At 40.2% G+C, this 19,947-nt stretch overlaps 1 protein-coding gene across 3 annotated transcripts in view; it reads left to right on the top strand.

Moving 5' to 3' along the window:
* Nucleotides 1–19,947, top strand: part of PLCB1 (phospholipase C beta 1) — a 436,237-nt gene that overhangs the window by 187,286 nt on the left and 229,004 nt on the right. The window lies entirely within an intron of this gene.

Here is a 19,947-nt window from a genome sequence, read left to right as displayed (position 1 = left end):
TCGTGACATCTATTGCTGTTTGGTCACCTTTTGCAGACATTTTAAAGACTGCCTTTAATGCTAGGTGAGTCACAGAAACATCAGTAAGTAAGAAAATAAATCTTTTAGAGAATAAATCTTTTATTTTACCCTTCACATTTCTGGAGCAGAGAAATATGTTCTGATGCTTTTATGTTTCAAACAGAACTTTCTTTTTCATCCAAATAAAATAGCTTTTTTTCCTAGGAGTCACTGAAAACTCTTCCTTACTTTGTAGAGCAGTTATCTAAAATGATACAAACACTGATATAATTTTACTGTATCAGTAGTTTAGCTCTAGATTGTGAAAGAATAATAGTGTTTGTTCAATCCAGAAAAGTTCTTCAAAGTTCTTTAATTTAGTATGTAATGAGGGTTTTCCCTTTTTTCTCTCATATTTCTGGAATTTGGCAAGATAGCCAGACCCATATGGCAGAGAGAGGAGGGACTAGAAATGCAGATCCTATTTCAGCAAGGTCAGGTCCTACTTGAAATAGGACCTACTTGTTCCAGGATGGACCGTGGTCTTAAGAGCTCTGTGAACATAGAGCTGTTGTCTGACATCCATTATATTCAGTTGGTGTGAGGTGAGTAGGAGAGACTGTTTGCTGATTTCACTAAGCTACTAGTCTTAAAACTCCTGATTTCGCTTCTGTTTTCTTTTTTCCAATATGGGCAAAGTTTTGAGCATAAAGCAGAATTCTCCTATGAAATTACTTGTTCCATCTGATTTACTGTTAAGATCCTAGTTTTAAAAGCACTATCTGGAGAGCAGTGGTTTAGTGCTCAAGAGTCAGGTACCCAGCGTAATTAGTGTGTGTTTAAAAATATGAAGTTCGTTCTTAAGTTTGGCCACATAATTAATATAGTAGAATATTCTATTCCTTTTGTATTTCTTTACTGTAGAGTATTTTCAGTTCAGCTTCATATTAGAAGATATTCTCTAGAGAGCAAAAAACAAAAAATTACTTTGCTTGGTGTTTCTTTAATGAGCTTGTAATATATGCAATACAAATAATATTAATAGAATGCCATGTTACAGCTTCATAGTTATCTTTTTCGGAAACCTAGTAAGTCACTTTGTTTTCTTTTGCTTTGGGCAGTGGAAACAGTATCCTGTAGTGGGTAAGTCACTTGTCTGGAAGCCCAGAGTTATGACAATGTTGCTGAGATATCTGGACTTCCCACAGTCCCTACTATAAAAACACAGTGAGCACAGTATGTAAATTTGAATAGAATAGTACTTTTAGGAATGACAGAAAAATATGATACAACAATAGAAAAATAAATCCTTCCTCACTTGGCAAAAATTGATTTGCAACTAGTAGAGAAATGTGCATTTTATTTCCAAGCTCCTAAAAAGCTGTTGCAAACAGTGGGAGTGAAAAAAACACAGTCTGCGGTGAAGGATTTGACATCAGGTACATTTTAAGAACTTGCAGTTGGGAGGATGCATTACTTTAAGAGAATCATATCCCCTTAATTAAAATGTCGTATTCTGACACTGCAATACGATTATTCTCTTTATCCTGTCATCCCCATCCAATTAGGTAATAAAGGTAAACTGCTACTGGTTGCCCACTCTTCATTTTGGTGACAATGGTGGAACAATGATAAGGCAGATATGTAGGCTGGGAAGTTTATCATCTCTTTTGGTGGTGAAAATCCTGTAGTACCCTGGTGTTTGTAACGGAGACAGGTCTTTCCCTTTGTTTTTGAGACTAAATGCCAAATTCTTGTTAGTGCTTTGTGAATATTCAAATCTAACTGCTGACTGTTTTTCAGTTGCTAGAGAGTGGAATAGAATAAGCTCCTAGTTTATTATCTGCTAGCAAAACCCGTGTTTTTGCTTCAGTCCCTGTTGTAGTGCTGGTGTGAATAGAATACAGGCGTCTCACTAGGTTCTGTGTCGGCAAAGGAAAATAAAGATAGTTTTGTAAACTACGGAGGGACCAGTGTCACGGGAAAGCCAGCATCTCACCTCATCTGCTGCAGATGTGTGGGCCAGGCTCCTCAACTGCTCACCCCCTATAACCAGCCCGCTGATGCAGGAGGGAGCGGAGAAGCCTGGGTGTTGCTCTCGCTTTGTTCTGCTTGTCAGGGAATAGGAGCTTTTCCAGGATGCCAAACTAAGCCCCCCACTCGCCTGGCAAAAGCATTTGCTTCAGGAGTGCTGTCCAGCCCTCACCAGTATGCAACCAGTTACCACTACCATCAGTAAAACACCTTGTAATGGTGGTATCTTTTTCTTCAGTAAGCATCAATTTTCTATGTATCTTTTTCTAAAAAGAAGACTAGAATATATCCAAAACAGGGAGCTATCTTTACTGTTGAATAATTAAGACAGGCTCTAAACAGCTGTCGTAAGTGTAGCCAGGGCTTAAGGAGGAGGATGCTTAAGGAGCTTATACTTTAAATAGAAGCTCCAGATACTCACACACTGTACTTAGGTAATTTTATGCATTCTAAAACGTGTGATTCAGAGTGCCTAATTCTGGAAGGGTAATTTCCCCGTACATCGAAGAGTGCTAAGCTCCCTCGGGGGCAGTTCTGGAACAGCCTGGTTATGTGGCTAAAACCAAGACGGGATGAATTATCCCACCCAAACACCGAATCTAGAAAATGGATTCACTTCCCATTGGTTGTTTGGTTACTTGGAGGGTTAGCAGAACTTGCCTAAGATCTGTGTTTGAAAAACACTTCCAAAGAGCATTTCTTGAAAGTAATTTCTGTTTAAAAGTTTTGCTTTTGTGGTCTTTTTGACTTTTTAATCTTATTTTTTAACCATCCCCCTTTCCTTTTTTTTCTCTTTCCGTTTTCCCTCTCACTCAGAAGCAGAAATGGAAGACAGGAGGGGATGGGAAAGAAGGAAAAGAACAAGCAGACTAGTTTGCAGAGATCTGTTTTGAAAGAAGAGCAGCAACAAAAACTCCAAGAAATGCTAATCAGAAAAAAGTCTTCCAATCTTTATAAGAACATTTGCACAGAAGCAGTATTTGTCAGTGTGTGAACAACAGTTCTCTTCAGTTCTTGAAGAGAAAGCAGGGAATAAGAGGTGCAGGCAGAGAGGAGGGAGAGAGAAAAGAAATGAGATTATAGGAATGGATGAGAGAGCAGTTGCAAGCTAGGGTGGTGGTTTGGGACCTTGGAGAAAAACTATGTATTTGCAGGTTGAAATGATGTAGGGGTAGCTTAGAGGGTTTTCCTGAGGGCCTTTTGAGTAAGGGAGGGAAGAGGGAAGTAAAAGAGGCTTACAGGGTTGCTTGGCATCCAGACAAGATCTTGGCATTGTTTTTGCCACTTGATCTGATAGGATTTTGGAGAAGAGACAAAAGACATTGAGTATGGGTGTGGGAGTAGTAGGGAGAAGGTCCCGGGCAATAAATTTATGAGGCTAATTTGGGGATAGGGATAGGCCTGCTGAAGGAGTATTGCTGCAGTGTGCTGCAAGAGAAAAACAATGTATAAAACAATGAGCATAAGAATTGTTTTTCGTAACAGACTGAGGAAGGAAAGCTGAGTTCATCTTTCAGTTCTTGCTGGCAGAAGAATATCCATAATGCTATGGCATAGACGCATTTAGAGAACTTCCACCATGCATTTTTTCCCTTTGCCTTTTTGCCTTCTTTAATCATTGATTTTTCTACTTAATTGGTGTTCTACCTTAGAGCTAGAAACTTTAGCCATCTTTGTAATATACTAATATTATTTCAGCACATACTGTGTATGGAAGTGATGCCTGTAGAAAGCCTAATTTTTCATATTAATTTTGACATTTTTATGCTTTCATCCATTCTGTGTCTGACTTCAGTGCAATTAAGATTGTCAAGGGTGTTCCCATTGTTGCTTTATTTACACATGATTTTAAATTTTCCTGCATTATTCTAAATTTGAAAAACTGCGCCTGTCATTCAGTATCATATACGTAATAGAATAAGCCCTAAAATCTCTTTTTTAAAAATCCTATAGAATGGAGTGGATTAATCCTGCAGCTGGTAAGGTATACCTTGCAAGGTATTTAGGGCCCTCAATTCACATACATTTAAGTGCAATTTAATCACATTTATGATCTAAGTGTTATCTTTATTGCTGTCCAGTATCCTCCAGGTTTCCACGTCTTGGTGTGTATGGTACTATTAAACCTATGGAAAGCATACTGGATATTTTCTCTTCCCACAGCCACTCAGTTGCAGGAATCAGCAGGCTAATTCTGCTCACTGCGATTGTATCTGCAGCCTTTCAGGCTGCCCACATCCAATGCTGGAGGTCCCCTGGGACACAGAGAGCCAACGTGCTCATCTCCTTGGAGAATTCAGTCCGTTTTATTTTCTTCCCAAGTCACTAACAAAAGTAGTTCTTATTTGATCCCCATAAACCTCATGGCATGAGGCAATGAATGTGGCACTGTTCCTTTCACCATGCCTACACCTCCTCTGGTACCTCATTATGGGAGGAAAAAACCCAGAGAACTATATATAACATCTGCAGGTGTGAGAGACCAGGGGAGGGAGAGGGAAGAGAGCTGTTAAAATGTATGTATTTATAAAACCAGTGCTTTGGAGGTGCTGAAGCTCTTCGATGGTGGGCATCCCCTAGGTCCATGAGAAGAAGCCAAGGTGTACTGCTGAGGGATGTAAAGAACCAAGAGAGGGAAAGAGGAGGCACAGCGCGGCAAGCAGAAGTATGAGCTTGCCTGCCTTTTTGTCTTATTTGCCCTTGTCTGATATTCTCCTCTGCTTACGTGGTAGTTTTGCGCCGTGCAATTAAGGAGAAAGTGAGGAAAAGCTTGTGCTGCACTGACAGAGATCTGCAGTTGCCGATCGCTGGTGGGCTGCTTCCTCCTGGAGTAAACACTTATAATGACCTTCCAACACACGGCCATTAGCTGAAGGGAAGAAAGATTTCCTGACGACTGAATTCACGTGGTTCAGTTCAGTGGCACGTACAACAGTAAGAGTGGGGAAAAGATGAGGATATCTGTAGCATGCGAAAAACTTTACAAATAGCTTCAGCACTGCGCAGCTCTGCAGACTCATTCCTGGGGCTGCGCGTAGCAGCACTCCCCGAGCCTCTCCCGGTTGTCACCAGGCTGACACGAGGGTACTGGCGAGGAGGAGAGAACAGTCAATTCACCCCCGTCTGCGCCAGAACACGCTGCTCACTTGCTCTTGGCAACAAGCACAGAAATTCATTTCATTTCTAGCTTTCACAAAGTGACAGTCTGAGAAATATGAAAAGCAAAGGGATGTATTTAGTGGAAATTTTTGGTAGAATAAAGTCGCACAATGCTTTCTTTATGTTTTTCACTGGAAGATCAAGAATTCCTTTTTCTTAAAGATCTCTGTACTAACAGGTTTTGTTTTGGTTTCAGCAGTATCACAGCCTGCAGCTAGGATATTGCTGCTTTGTGGCGCTTTCTCCTCAGTTTGCACCCTCTCTAACTACTGGCAACCAGAAGGCTTTCAATATATAATAACTAAGCAAGGTAGTTTTCTGAAAGAAAATAAGCAGATGTCAAGGTAGTGGTTGAGCTTAGGACGCCAAGGCCCTGGTAATAAGCACTTTGTTCTAAAAGACACGCTCAGTAGTTCTGCGCAAAATTTCAGCATTAAGACTTCTGTCAGGAGTCACAAAAGCTATTGGTCGATCTCAAAGCAGTGTTATTTCCAGGGCAAGGTGCAATTGGGCTGTAGTTTATTCAAGGGTTTAAGGCACAATGCAGCTGAGAGGGCTAAGGACTCCTTGCAGTTGTCATTTCCAACTCCCACGTTCTCTGCACTCGTTATTTACTATATTTCTTTTTCTCTTGCACTAAACTCTTCCTGTTTCATTGCAGAAGTGGCGGTGGAAAGTTGTCTTTCAAGCTTGCTTCCGACCTGTCCTCTGTTTCCATCTCTAGGTGACTGCTGTCTGCCTCCAGCTGCTGGGAGCGGGTTGAGGAGCTGCTGGGCGGAAAGGGGCTCTGCGTTCCTTGAGGGCTAAAGAGGAGTCTGCTCTTCTCCTTATGCTTTTCCAGGGTACCAGAGAGAAAGGGAAGACTAGGCAGGGGAGGCTATTCTTCCCTGTAGAAAGCCCTAGATGGCCACAGTGGCAGTAACTGTTTCTGTCTTGCTTGGATTTTGAGGAATTGGAGAGAAAAGGACAGAGGCAAGCAGAGCAATTCTTGGCTGATGTGAGGTGATGAGTTTTTTTGTTGAGCCGTATGTTTTCTGCCGCTTAGTGCATTGCTCCCATTGTTGTTTTGCTCAGAAGGGTCCTGGCTAGCATTTGTGGGGTATACGCATGCACTCAGAGTGGGAAAACTTTCACCTCTTCTGCAATTCATAAGCAGGACAGGGGCTCTCAGCAGCTTAGCTTGGAAGAGCCTCCTCATTGTCTCTCCATTTCTTTCCACGCTTTCACCATAAGCCTCCTCCTCTCTGTGTCTTTTTTCCCACTCCCAGCCCAGAAAACTTGTCATGTCGTGTATGTCTCAACTCCCACGCAACCACAGCTGTCAGCTCCACATCCTCTGTGCTGCCAAGTTCAGCGCCGAGTCCTTGCTCTTGCACTCACTTCCAAAGCGCGATCATTTCCTTGCAAGTGGAGCAGCCTCTTAGGATCAGAGCCGTGCAAAGCTGTGAGATTACAGCCCCCCACCCTCCAAACACACTATTAGGTACTTGTGCATATATTTCTTGGGATATTTGTGAAATCTGTTTATCATAATCAAAACAGAAATAAATACAAAACAAATATTTAGAAAACATTTTCCATTCTTGAAAACAAACATTTAACAAGACACAGTCTGTTTTGCTTTTCTGATATTTACAAAGAATTAAATTGAGAAAAATCAATTTAAAAAAAACCTCCAAAAAGATTTAAAAAACCATTTTTCATTCAAATAAGTTTTGGACAAAACATTTCAGCCACTGCCAGTTTTATGTATTTTCCTGGATTCAGGTATGGAGCTATGGCAGAAGAACAGTGTTGTAAAAGCATCAACTAAGTGTCATAAGAAAGGTGACTTTAGGAAAGTAAACAGTCATATGCAGATAGGGCACAGACTGTTCTCTAACAAATGATTTGGCAGTCAAGAAAATGGCATTTTATGATATTCTGTGGGTTAGAAAGGCTCTTTTCATAGTATAGCTACCCTGTAAATGAGTGCCTGTCTTTAAACTCAGTACCAGATTCTCACCAGTCCTGTAACAGTGTGAATCCAGGCAAACACCATTGATGTAACTGGATTTGCTTCGGATATAATCAGTGGCTGGAAAGCTGATCTCTTACACTCCTTTGTCAAAATATGGCTATTTTGCTTCACTTCCCTCCCCTTTTTGCTTCTCTGAATATCCCTAAAATGAACCAAAACCAGTGGCAAACTTCCATTCACATTGCCTTGAGAAGTGATACAGTGGAATCTGCCTGTGGCAGCAAGACAGAGGTCACAGACTTACAGACCCAGGAAAGATCTTGAGACCATCTGACCCAACCTCCTGTCTCAGACAGGGTCAACTGTACCAGTGCCACCCTTGGCAGATGTTTGTCTAATCTCTCCATTAAGATACCCCATCTTGGAGTTGCTGTATTTCCCCAGGAACCTCTACCAATGCTTTGCTGTCCTTACTGTGATTTTTTTCCCCCTTAATGTCGCATATGAACCTTTCTAGTTGCGCTTTAAGCACGTACCTCCTGTTCTATCCACAGTGAACCTGGAAAACATGTTACTGCCTTCCTCTTTGCAGGAACCTTTGCTAAGTCTGTTATGCCATTACACCCCGTTTTTTGTTCCTTGGGTTAAATACTCCCAGTTTATTGAATCTTTCTCTGTAGATCATGTTTCCTAGACCTTGGGTCGTTCTCAGGGCTGTCCTCAGGACTACCTCCAACTGATCCCCATCTTGTTTGAATGCAGTACCCAAAGCTGGATGTAGCATTCTGGCCAGCTCCTTATTGCTAAACCTGAGTGGGAGCAGGACTTTGTTTCGCAGGGCATGCTTATATGTATACATACTTGTGTAGGTATTGTGTCTGCCTGTTCACAACAGCATTGGTTCATCCAACATACAGGTTTTTTTCCCATCTTGTATTCATGCTGTTGTCATGCCTAAATGTATTACTTTCTCTGTGCCCCGTGAATAGTGCCCCATCACTTCAGGCCATATCCCCTGTTATTAAGGATGTTCTTGGTTCTTGCTGCCAGTCTGTACTTGCTGCCCTTTGGGCTTTGTGGCACCTGCCAGTGGAATAAACATACTCTGTATCCCACCGTCCAGAGCATTGGTAGGTTCTTCTTTCTTAACAGCACCAAAGCAGCCCTCTGACGGAAGATGAGACCTGAAAATTAAAAACAAATAGTCAGCATGGTCTGTTCGGAAGAGATCACTGAAGATTTGTAATTAGAAAGTGTTGATTTAGGGAAATGTTCCAAGGAAATAATCGAGTCAGGGATTTTTATGACTATAGGTATACCTGTGGGAGATAAACGGTGACAAAGGTGGGTTAAGATTGTCTTTTGAAAGTCAAATATCAGAATTGATATTCTGTGGGGAGTTATATACATGTGATCTTTTTCCTCGTGATTGGAGGAAAAATATAAAGAAAAAAATTTTAAGAAAATTTTCAATTTAGAAAATTAAAATACTTATCTTTGCAGTCTCAGCTGAGGTAGATTATTTCACCATTCAGAAATCTGAATATGTAGTTTTGGTCTGCTAAAATGAATCAAAATGTTTAAACTTAGTTTGTTATAAAAATTTACCTTAGAGAAAAAAATGCTGGATCCCGTCCTCTGTGATTTTAGAGCTCACCGGCATGTACTCTGAGGTAACGTCATAAAATGATTGATTCTGGTTTTCTTTTGCCATTAAGGCAAGAAGAAGCCTATTGATGTAACCCTGTTTTTCATACAGATAGGTTTACGTATTTGGGGTTTCCTACAAAGTCCACTGAACTAAACAGATGGATACATTTTGAGACAAGTAGTTTGAGAATAGGGCCTCCAGTTGAAAATGTTGAGACAGCTAATGAAATACAGATTTATTTGAGTATGGGCATTTATGATGAGAAAAATCTGTATCCAGTACTTTTTTCCCCCATTTTTGTTTATCTGATTCAAATTTCAAAATAAAATAAATGAGAGACAGGGAAGGTGAGCAATTGTCCTTGAACACAGCTTTGTAGCTTGAATTAACATCTGCTTCTTTCTTTGTCCATCATGCCATTTATTTAATATACTGTCAACAACAGAGCTGTTAAAATGCTAAGAGGCTAAGTGAAAAGTAATTATTTTGGCAGTGCCGAGACTGGGAAGGTTAGTTCTGCAGAAAAACTCCAGTATGCAAAACCCAGAGTAATTGCCCATTTTCCAGCTGAATTCACAATATGTTGTTGCTACATTAGTCCATTAAAAGAGTTGCCTGCAACTGCGAAGGTCCCACCATCTGCTTTGTTTCCTGTGAACTCGCACACACAACGCTTTCTTTTTTATGGTGTACGTGGTACGGAGTAGTTACTGGCCAGGTTGTACACCGATCCCTGCGACTTGGGGAGCGAGGGCAGGCTTGCCCTCCGGATCGGTGCTGCGCAGGGCGGTGTGAGGCGCTGGGGAGGCTGGCAAGCCTGCTGCCCGTGAACCGGCAAAAGAGAAATACTCTTCTCATTTGACGGGATGTCGCCCAAAAGACCAATTGCAAAGGGCCTTGGCTGTTTTACACGTTCCAGTAAGTAGATTGTTTATTTTGCTGATTTGGCAGTATAAAAACATGCCGTGGAGATGCTTTCCATTAGTAATGAATTTCATTACGTTGGCAAAGCTTTTATTTGTTTAATAACAGATTATAATACATAGTTTATCAAATTATGTAGTGATAGTTTCGATTCTGAACTACACTTGAAAACTTCCCTGCTTTCTAAACAGCTGTTAAATGTCTTAAATTATTTCCAGCCCATATAGAAGTTAAAGTTAATGTTTGTGTACTTCAAAAATATACTAAAATTAGATACCTTCACGTCTTGCATGCAGTTTATTTTGGGGTTGGCTAAGGAAATTGTGGGTTGTGTTGTGTTTTACGTATTAGAGCTTTTAAACTGTAAATGGAAAGCATGTCAGTCTTGCTGACCTTCATCTGCTGGATTTAGGATGTAAAGGATGTAAATGTTGTTGCCATTTGTGTTGACTACTCATTATATTTGGTTGAAAAGTGACATGAGTTGATTTTGCAAAGTTGTCAGTTGCCTGCTGACACATGGAGAATTCTGTGGACACTGAAATCGTAAAGCTTCACCCAGAGAATAAAATATTGCAGTCAGTGCTCTGTGTGGACTCTCCTGAGGCAAAATTTTCACTTAAATTTTTGCTATCTGTTCCTAGCAGAGGGACATGTGGTGCATTGTCACTATTAGCAAGTGATGGACAGCCAGAAATGAAGAAAATACTGATTTTACAACTTATTGTGGCCTGCTTGCAAGTTTAAAATAAAGTTATTAATTCGTTTATGCTGTTGAACTTGAGAATGAACATCAGCATTATCCTGTGCAGGAGAAAAGTAGTGGTGGTGCCTACTTAGGATGAGAAAACTCAGAAAACGGTGCCTCTATTGCCTAAATTTCCAAGATTTTGCATGCGTTGACTTTTAGGCTCTCAACTTTCCAAAAAATGCTTGAGATTGCTTAATGGGGCCCCAGGGTTTCAAACAGGAGGTTGTGGGGCTCAGCCTTTGGGTGTTGTTTGCAGTGACTGAAGCTGAGACGTTTCGTTGAGGGGAACTGCAAAACTTTATTGAAACCAGGCTTTCACTCTTGGCTATTTAACAGGCCATTTGAGAAGAGGTTTTAGGGTGGAACTCTTTGCTGGCTTCCTCTGGCCTCCCAGTTTTGCTTCACAGGCAGAAGGTTTGCCAGAAGGTAGTAGAAAGCAGTGCAACAACATGCACAAAAGTCTGGGCCTCACATTGCATGGTCAAAAGAGACTCGAATAGTCCTGGAAGGAGAAGATGCAGGTCTGCTGTGGCTTCAGAGCTGCTCTCTAGATGGGAGAGGGTGTTGGATGCTACAGCTGCAGGGCACAGTTGTTTGCAGTAGAGCTGTCGTGCTTGTGTTGTGACTCTGTGACTTTCTTTCCAGGTCTCATTTTTTCTACAAGAAGTGTCAGAGTCATAATGTAACTTCAAGTAACTTCAGAGAGTATTTTCAAGACTTTTTAATAACACAGTAGAACTTATTTAATGCTCCAGTTATACAGGAGTTACTATAATGAGAACTCTTCAAATGTGATTGTGTTCTGTGAAGTATCATCTCTCTTAAATAAGTGGTATAATTATGGAAAAGGCTTTTTCACACACACATCACATTATTGAAAATTGCTTTTATAATTCAGGTTCTAAATAAGCCTACTAGTATTGAAGGAAATTACTACAAATTTATGCCTGGTCATAAACACCAGAAAGCAGTAAGATTTAGATTTTTTTGGCAAAATTGCATTCAGTTTATCTGACTACTTCTATAAAAATCCATGAAATTACTCACAAAAGTAAACAGAATAGGATTTGACATCAAGTCTTTAATACTTCTTTAGAAAATGACCACCTTAGCCAACCACATCATCTGGTCTAAAGTGGGTGTAAATATTTTTGGTAGATTAGGAAGTAGAAGATAAGTTCCAGTTTGCGTTATTTCCCAGATTTTGGAAGTCAGAGCTATGGTGACAGAGCCAGTTGTGTATGTCTGCTGTTTCATGGTTTCAAAGATGCTGCTGCTTCAAGTGGTTCTTGAGTAAAGCCATTGCTACCTGTGCTGCGGCAGCTGTTACTGTGTGCGTACTGTATGCAGGCGTCTTTCACAATCTCATGACTAGATGATGTTCCTATATCACAGCTTTTTAAAAGTTGATGCTTTTGGTTTAGGTACAAGTAGGATTTTCTGGTGCGCTTTGCTGTCTTGCCCCCTAAACCCACGCAGCTTAAGTCACTGATGGAGCATGTGAAATCATTTCACTTATCTACCTTTCAAAACCAAGGAAAGAAAGGAACGTCTTTGAGCAAAGAACAGAAGGTTGTAGACTTACCAGCAGCGCTGATCACAGAAGTTTTGTTGTTTTATTATTTTTTCTTTCTTAGTTTTTGTTGTTTAAGAGATCATTGAGTCTCTTTCAGTCGATAGATTGGGGTTGATAAACGTCCCCTGATTTCAGAAGGCAACGCTGCTGACGGTGCCAAGACTGACTGTTAATCTGACAGTGCTGAATTTGCCCTACGGTGGGTGTGTAGACATACCCAGAGCTTCTCAAGTCACTCTGCGAGTCCCCCGGAGGCAGGTGCAAACATGCCGTTTGCCAAACAGAGCCTTAGGACGCTGCAGGCTGTGCTTCCCTAGATGTCTTTACCAGATGTCGTGCCCGTCATGCTGTCAGTCGTTTGATTAGACAGGACAGAATGGTTTCATTTCAGTATTATATTTTGGCTGTCCTTCAGTTGCTCGTGATTAACCAGGCTGTGATTTTGTGTGGCTTCTGAGGTTAAACTTTCTAAGTATAAGTATAAGATAGGAGAAGCCTACAAGAAGAGTATTGCTGTGATCTGCGATTAGTGTTGTGATCTATTGGTTTGGTTTATCTTCTAAATGATGGGGAAAAGAATGTCATCCATCTTCAAAATTCACTGTGATAAGTGTTAATCTTTACTTGACACTTATGAATAAATAAAAGTATTTTTATGGTGTTGCCAGCAACATGTAGTGTTGGAACATTGAGCTTAACTCCGAGGGCCCTGTCATCTTTCAGTGATGTGTGTTACATGGGTATTATATATATTGAAAATGTTGTCAGTGAAGCTTACGCAGGCCATTGAAAGGTCAGCTTTTGTCAACAGCTCCCAGAATGTAGTCTAAGGTAGTAAAAAAAAAAAAAAAAAAAAGGAAAGAAAGAAAAGAAGTAGTGGTTTTATGTAACAGGCGAGCTGTGTTATTTTGTAACTTGCCGTCGAGCTGTGTTATTTTGTAACTTGCAGTATTCTCCTCATTTACCAAACCTTTTTATTGTTTCTGGAATTATTCCCTTGTTACATTCAGAAATGCATCATAAAAAAGTCTGTGGATGAGTATAGGGCCTGATTCTCCGACCAGAATCAGGTTTGCATTGGTCAAATCAAGGAGACTGAGTGTATGCAGATGTGTAAAGGTGGTGTTTACACGGCAGTTGTGCTGCCCTCATCCTTGACCAGCTGCAGAGCGTGCTGCAGCTTGTGCCAGCTGTTGGGACTGTCAGAGACTCAGCAGTGTAAGGTGGGCTTCAGGATGCCGTGTCCTTATTCACGGAGAGGGAGGTGATATAGGGGAGACTGCAAAAAGTTCAGCTGTTCTCACGACCATTTCCATAGCGGGCCTTCCCGCTGGCCGCCGACACATCCAGAGGGCAACTTTATGCAGGTGGGAAAGTGCCGTAATCTAGGAGACAGCCTGGCCTTTTCATTTGGCAGGAAATTAATCTCTGTGAAAGTGTGGAAAAAAGATTTCGAGTCTCATGCATTTAAATTAGTGTAAAATCATCACACCAGGGCTTGCAGTAATCAGGAAAAACTCCATTTCAAAAGGTAACTGAAGATCATAATTTCAAGTGAAAATGCCTTCTAAACCATAACCATAATTAAAGCGAGTGGACTAGCAAGAATAAATAAACATTTTGTAGCCTGGCATGGATGTTATAGAATACTAAAAAGTGTGTGAGTGACTAAATGGCATACAGAGGTCTAGGCTTATTTGGTAGCAGTCATTATGGGAAGGAAGCAAAGCAGCATTCAAGTCCCATGTGGCTTATCAAACTACTGCTGAACCATCTCCATAGCCTGGAAGGAGTCCCAAGGGAGGCCTGAAAAGAAAATTCAGCAACACAGAAGTTGGTCTGTCTCATAAACCCCCTGGGTTCCTGTACTAGTTAGCTCTGGATGCGCTTGTGCTTTTCTTAAAAATGGCGCAATACAGCGCTTTCAGAGATGTCCTCTTTCAGACTTCCAGCTATTGTTTTTCTTAATGAAATTTGAAAATGCAACCGTGTTGCATTTATTTCAATTTTATTATAAATGCATATGCTTTATCTCAGAAGGAAGAGGATGCTGAGGGCGTAGAGGTGGCTTACAGAGACAGCCGAAGCGGGAGGATGAGCTCTGGCTTCATTAGTTCTTTCAACAATCTGCCTTACCAAAAACAAAGCTATTTTATCACATCACTTTAAATGTGCATATTCCACACTTGAATAACTATAATGTCCAAGTCTCATAGAAAATCATCACTGCAGTGCTAAGAAAAAACACAAAGTATTTCCTTTGGAGAGATATTTTCCCCTCAAAAAAATTCTTAGAAACTGCAGTATCCAAATGGATTTCTGATTAAACCTTTTAATTTACAGAAGCCCTGGAAGTAAAAGGTGTGATCCTGTTTGTACAAAGATTGTCCTAAGTGATGTCTTTAAATAATGAGGCAAGCATTTTTTATGTTTGTCATTGAAACTTTGTATTTTTATGCTGCCTGATTTAACATGGTAGAAGAAACTCTGTTTGGAAAGAAATGGTTATAATTGATAAGTGGAGCTGCCAAGTTGACAGAGGGTACATAAAAATCATCAGCTGTAGGAAGCAAGACCAACTTTTAATTAACAGAAGAGAGTTTGATTCAGTTGTGTGATTGGCTCTATTGTTAGGACCTTTTGTATTTCTCAAAACATATTAAAATTGTTTGCTCCAATGACAAAATGGTTCTTGTAACTTCATAGCTCTCAAGGTCAAAGTAGCCTTTTGCATCAGGCCTAATCCTTTATTCAGAGCCAAGCAGTCAAAGATTCAATTATAAATGCATTAAGCTTATTGGGTGAACCTTAAATTGAACAAATGACTGTATTGACAAGAAAAACTCTGATTATCCCTATACAAACGAGCTTTTTATTGATGGTGTGATGGGGCTTTGGAGTTCTCGTCTGCATCCTCATTAAAAAGTTAGTGGGCACTCTTGTGTGTCAAATACTGTAATACCTGCATCATTTAAATAGGCAGGTTAGGCTAAGGCTAATGTCAGTGCTTACCAGGTGAATGGAGCCCTGGGGGGAAGTAACCTGGTAGTTTGAGCAAGGTATTAGGGAAGGAGGAGGAGATGGGTTTCATTTTGTTCCTGCTCAGGCTGGTACAAAGGCCTTCATTGATTTTGGTGGTACCTGAATGAATGACTCGGTTGCACGTGAGCACCCGCAGCCACCAGCCGTGCTGTACCCGGTGAATCCTCAGAAGTAACTCTCTTCCTTGCTGCAAGGGGGTTTAGTCTCCTCTGTTGTTCATTGCCTGAAGAACGGAAAGAAGGAAAAGAAACCAAGGTGAAAAGGAGGAGTACTGGGAGGTGCCCAAAAAAGGAGAGAAAAACAGATTGTGTTGGGTAGAGCTAGGAGATGATGGAAGGGAGATCCATGGAGTGGCAGAGGGTAGAGTGAGAGTGGAACAAGGTGTTCTGGAGAAGTCCTAGCCATTTTGTGATGGCCCACAGTGAAAAAATAAAAGTACAGTTTTTGGAAAACCTGAAAACATAAGAGCAGCTCCACATACCAGTGCACATGCTTTCTCTTGAAATAGCTGGGTACAGTGCAGGAGTTTACACTTGTTACCACTCCACAGTCCATCCTTGTCAGTGTTCGCATATCAAAGTAGAGAGTTGGGCTGGGTAGGGGCAGAGAGGACAGAAGACAAAAGCTCTCTTTCCTTATCAATTTGCTACCTTCAAGCATTGTGTTTTGAAAAATGAGAAAATATCATTAATCAGTTTTGTTTTCCTATCTCCCAAAACACTTCATATGTTCTTCTAGCTCAAATAGGATTAATCACATTAAAAAGGATCAAGTATAATTGTTTTAACGTTATTTTTATTCTTCTTTTGCTGGTATGAGATGTAAAAAGACATTCTCAGACCAATTGAAATAATAACTTATATTCATGTTTGTTGTCAGCCTGACATCATTTACAAGAAAAGCTGTGACGTTTCTTTTGGTATGTTCTGGTTGCTATTATTCTGAAGGATGGTAGACCTCAATTAATATTTGCAAATTCCTGCTACTTGGTTCTAAGGTAAAAATAGCCAAAAGGTATTAGAGCCTTTGGAAAACAAGGTTATTGATGTCAATAAAATACAGAATACTGTTATCCAAGATAAATATAATGGACTGTAGACAGATTGTCAGTGGTGTAAGTGAGCACCTTGTGTGAAGGTGTGTGTGTCTTTTATGTGTAAACATTAGGTCAGGCATCCTCAGCACATAGGCACACACAAAATTAATATATATAATAATTATGGCTTGAAACCTAGGCTGTGAAGGGACTACATGGAGTTATAATTCCTGTAGCAGTTATATTTTGGATTAATTTGTTTATGTAGAAAAAGTAGAGTTTTCAGTAATTTTAATAAAGTAAGTAAAATTGTGCACTTAAAAAGTCTGTCCTTATGCCATCTATATTTTAAGTCTCAAGCTCATGTAACCAGAATGGATTTGTTAAGAAAGTGAGCACTCCCAGTTTTCATCTTCATAGCCAGATTTTCACAGTAGTTCACTGTAAACATACTGACCTCTTTGCAAATTTAAAGAAGACCTGGCCCTCTTTTAAATCCGTTCTCGATGTACTTTCTCCGTAGGCTACTGTATATACTTTTAAAGTGGTCTAGTGTGTATTCAGCTTCCCTAAGGGCTCTGTAACAAGAACAAGGGTTTCCGACTGGAATTCAGAGAACGCGGCTTATCCCTGGGGCTCAGGAAAAGATCACTGTTTCGTGCCGGTGCCAATGCAGCTTTTAGGGGAGGTCTGCAAAGGTCGTCGTAAAAAACTCCACAAATCCTAAGGGATTTCTGTTACTAAGTAGATCTCTCCCAGGGACATCCTAATCGATAGCATCACATAATCCGTCCCTGAGAAAAACCCAACAGTCTTTGCAGTTCTACTGTGGCAAATAACCCCCAGATCCTATCAGAAATTGAGAAAATGTGCTTTTAAAACATGGAAGTGAAAAGAAGGGCTTCGCAGGTGGTATTTTGTACACTATTGTTGAATAGCTTAAGTTGCAAGGTGTTTTTGGGGAGCTTATATCTATCTTGGTTGGTTGGTCCTTTTTTTTTTCTTCCCAACTTCCTTTGCCAGTTTGACAGATAGTACTGTATTTTTAAAAATACCTCTTTCAAACTTTTCATTTTGTATTTACTAAATTGTAGCAATTTGTACACCTCAATACCTTAATTTCACCTTGTAACTTGGAAGATTTTCTAATATCGGTCTATGTTCCTGTCGGGATTTAATGGCACAGTTTTTTACATTTGGCAAGTTTTTGCTTTTTTTAGAGGAACGACTCCATGGGACTTGACATTTGTTCCTAACAAGTGCGTAATAGCCTTTTCAACTGAGTATTTCCATTGTTCTTTCATTATTTGATTTCCACCGTTGCATGTGTTACAGTGGTTATATATCCCTTAATGTAGATGTAAGCTCTTAATTCTAGCTATTACCTATATGAAGCTGTACATTATTTTGTCAGCGTGCAAATAGTTTTATGCCTATTCAATATACAGCACTGTAAAGTGTCCGTAATTACAATGATTATCTGTGTGTTAAGTCATGCATCTTTCTTCAGGACGTGAAGTTGAAACATAAGGAAAGGGCCAATTAAGCCACAATTACGCTCACTCAAGTTCTGTGCGTTTAAGTGAAGTTATCGTGGGGACTCATTTCACTGCAGTGCTGCTCTTGGTTTATGCTTCAGGGGATTTTTTCCGCACAGTGCTAAAAGGTGGCGTGTGGTTAGACTGCCATCTTCATCCACTAACGGTACGGGGACGGTCTGAAGTGCTCTGGCCACTTGAGCGTCACAAATTCACAACGTGAGTTTCTTTAAATATTTATCTGCTTTCGTGAAGCAAACCTATGGAGAAAATGAAAACGTGTCTGTATGGCTATGCAGAAGGTGCAGCTCCTATAAAAATGTTGCAAGAAACGGTGCTTGTAGCAGTTCAGCTGGATATCACAGAAGCCTCCGTTAGCCTTCGCTTAGGAGGTTTGATAGACCGGTAACAAGCTGAAGTTTCGGACAGGAATTCTTGGTAGGCTCACCAATGCAGCTGCTCCGGTTTCTCTGCCTTTTAAAAACCCATCATGTGTAACGTTTTGTTGCTAGGCACCTCCTTGGCCCAGTGCTGGTTTCTAAGCATGCTTTTGTGTTTAACTAACCCCTGCAAAGCTTGCCGGTGATTTTGCCCCCACAAGTTCTAATTTTCCCTTCACTGCTTTCCATACTTTTGTCTAAGGACAATTCCTTCTTTTTCTCTGTAAATTCAATCAAAAAAATGTCTCTCAGCTAAATATAGGAGATTTACATTTTCTCCCTGGAACTAGAGAAATTGTATGCAAAATAAGTGCTGCCTGATTCGTACTGCTGTCGTAAAGGATAGTAAAAAAGATCATATTAAATATTCTGTGATATTCTAACTCTGTAATTTTTATTTTAAAACACATAGAGGAAATCTTAAAAAAAAAAAAAAGTAGAAGCATTCTCCTGTTTCTTTGTGGTTGATACAAGCAAATTGCACAGAGGTGCAGGGGGAAATGGCAACAGCGGAGGGGACAAAACACTGGGCTTCCAAGAGCAACGGCTGTGCACCTTTCCATTTCTTCAAAAATAATAGGCGTTAAATTAAAAGTTCTGTTAAATCACTTGAATGACCTTCTTAACTGGGATCTCACTTCAGGGAGTTGTTAATTTGGGAAAGTATCTCTACTAGAAGAGAGCATGCAAGCAAACACTGAGGTCCTGTGCAAGTGAAATGCTGGAGGTTGGTTAATAGGGATGGAGAGCTGTGTTGCGGGCAGCCCAGCTCCTTCTAGGTCCCTCTGATTTGGGGAGGGATGTCGTGTTTTCAGTTGCATTGCTTCTTTGCTTTGTACTCTTCTCTGGCATTTTGGAGAGCAACGGGGACGGGGTTTTGGCAGTATTATATATAAAGAGTTCCCTCCTTATTCTGAAATAGTAGCTACTGAGAGCCAAAACTCCACTGTCCATAATTGCTACTTTTTATTATAGATATTGAAGAGGCAAAAATAAGGAAAAAAATGTTAACATTCTAAAGTTTTTCTGTCAATTTGTATGTACAACATATAAAACAACTTTCTGGACACATCTGGACTTTATGGGCTAGCCTTTGACTTGTATGTGCATTACTGAACTGCTCAGATAGGTGGTATTTCCAGGATATAATGGGTGACTAGGGAAATCAGTTCATATACAGTGCTATGCTAAAAATAAGGCCATTTTATTATTCTCCTGTAAAGAGAAGAATATTGTAATATGGTCAAAAAAAATTAAGGGACTGAGCTTGTTCCTTTCTTCCTATTTGTAATTATCATGAAATGTTGGTTTCATTTTCCCCCAACAGTGTTAATAAAATGGGGATGAAGAGTCAATTGTTATTACAGTAGCAGTAGCAATTTGAGTAAATTGTTTTGATAAAATTCTACTAAAATGATTTTAAATAAATCCAAATATTTATTCTCTGGAGTATGTTGTTGGAAGCATAAAAAGGCATACTACTTATGCAACGGAGGATACGTCCGCCTGAGTGTCAGTAAAATGTTCTCTGGAAATACTCACGTGTGTGTTCTGCATTACAAATGCTGCTGACAACGAATGTTGTGCATTACTGTCTATGAGTTTGTAACAAAAAACGCCCTTTCCTCACTCCTGTCCAGGTCAAACAGATCAAATCGTAGGAACTGTATATTTAAATATAAGCATGTGTTTAAGCTCAGTTCGTATGTTCTTCTGTCTCCTGTTTTTCATATAGCGTAAAAAATTGTGGCTGCTTCTTTGGTCGCTTCAGGATGGTTCCACTGACTTCTGTGAGATACACTGATTAGCAGTGTCTGAAAATCATCTTTTAAGATC

This window comes from Dromaius novaehollandiae, chromosome 3, assembly GCF_036370855.1.
Source record: "Dromaius novaehollandiae isolate bDroNov1 chromosome 3, bDroNov1.hap1, whole genome shotgun sequence".
Taxonomy (NCBI): domain Eukaryota; kingdom Metazoa; phylum Chordata; class Aves; order Casuariiformes; family Dromaiidae; genus Dromaius; species Dromaius novaehollandiae.
The sequence above is the reverse complement of the archived record's forward strand: the minus strand, read 5'-3'. Positions and strand labels throughout refer to the sequence as shown.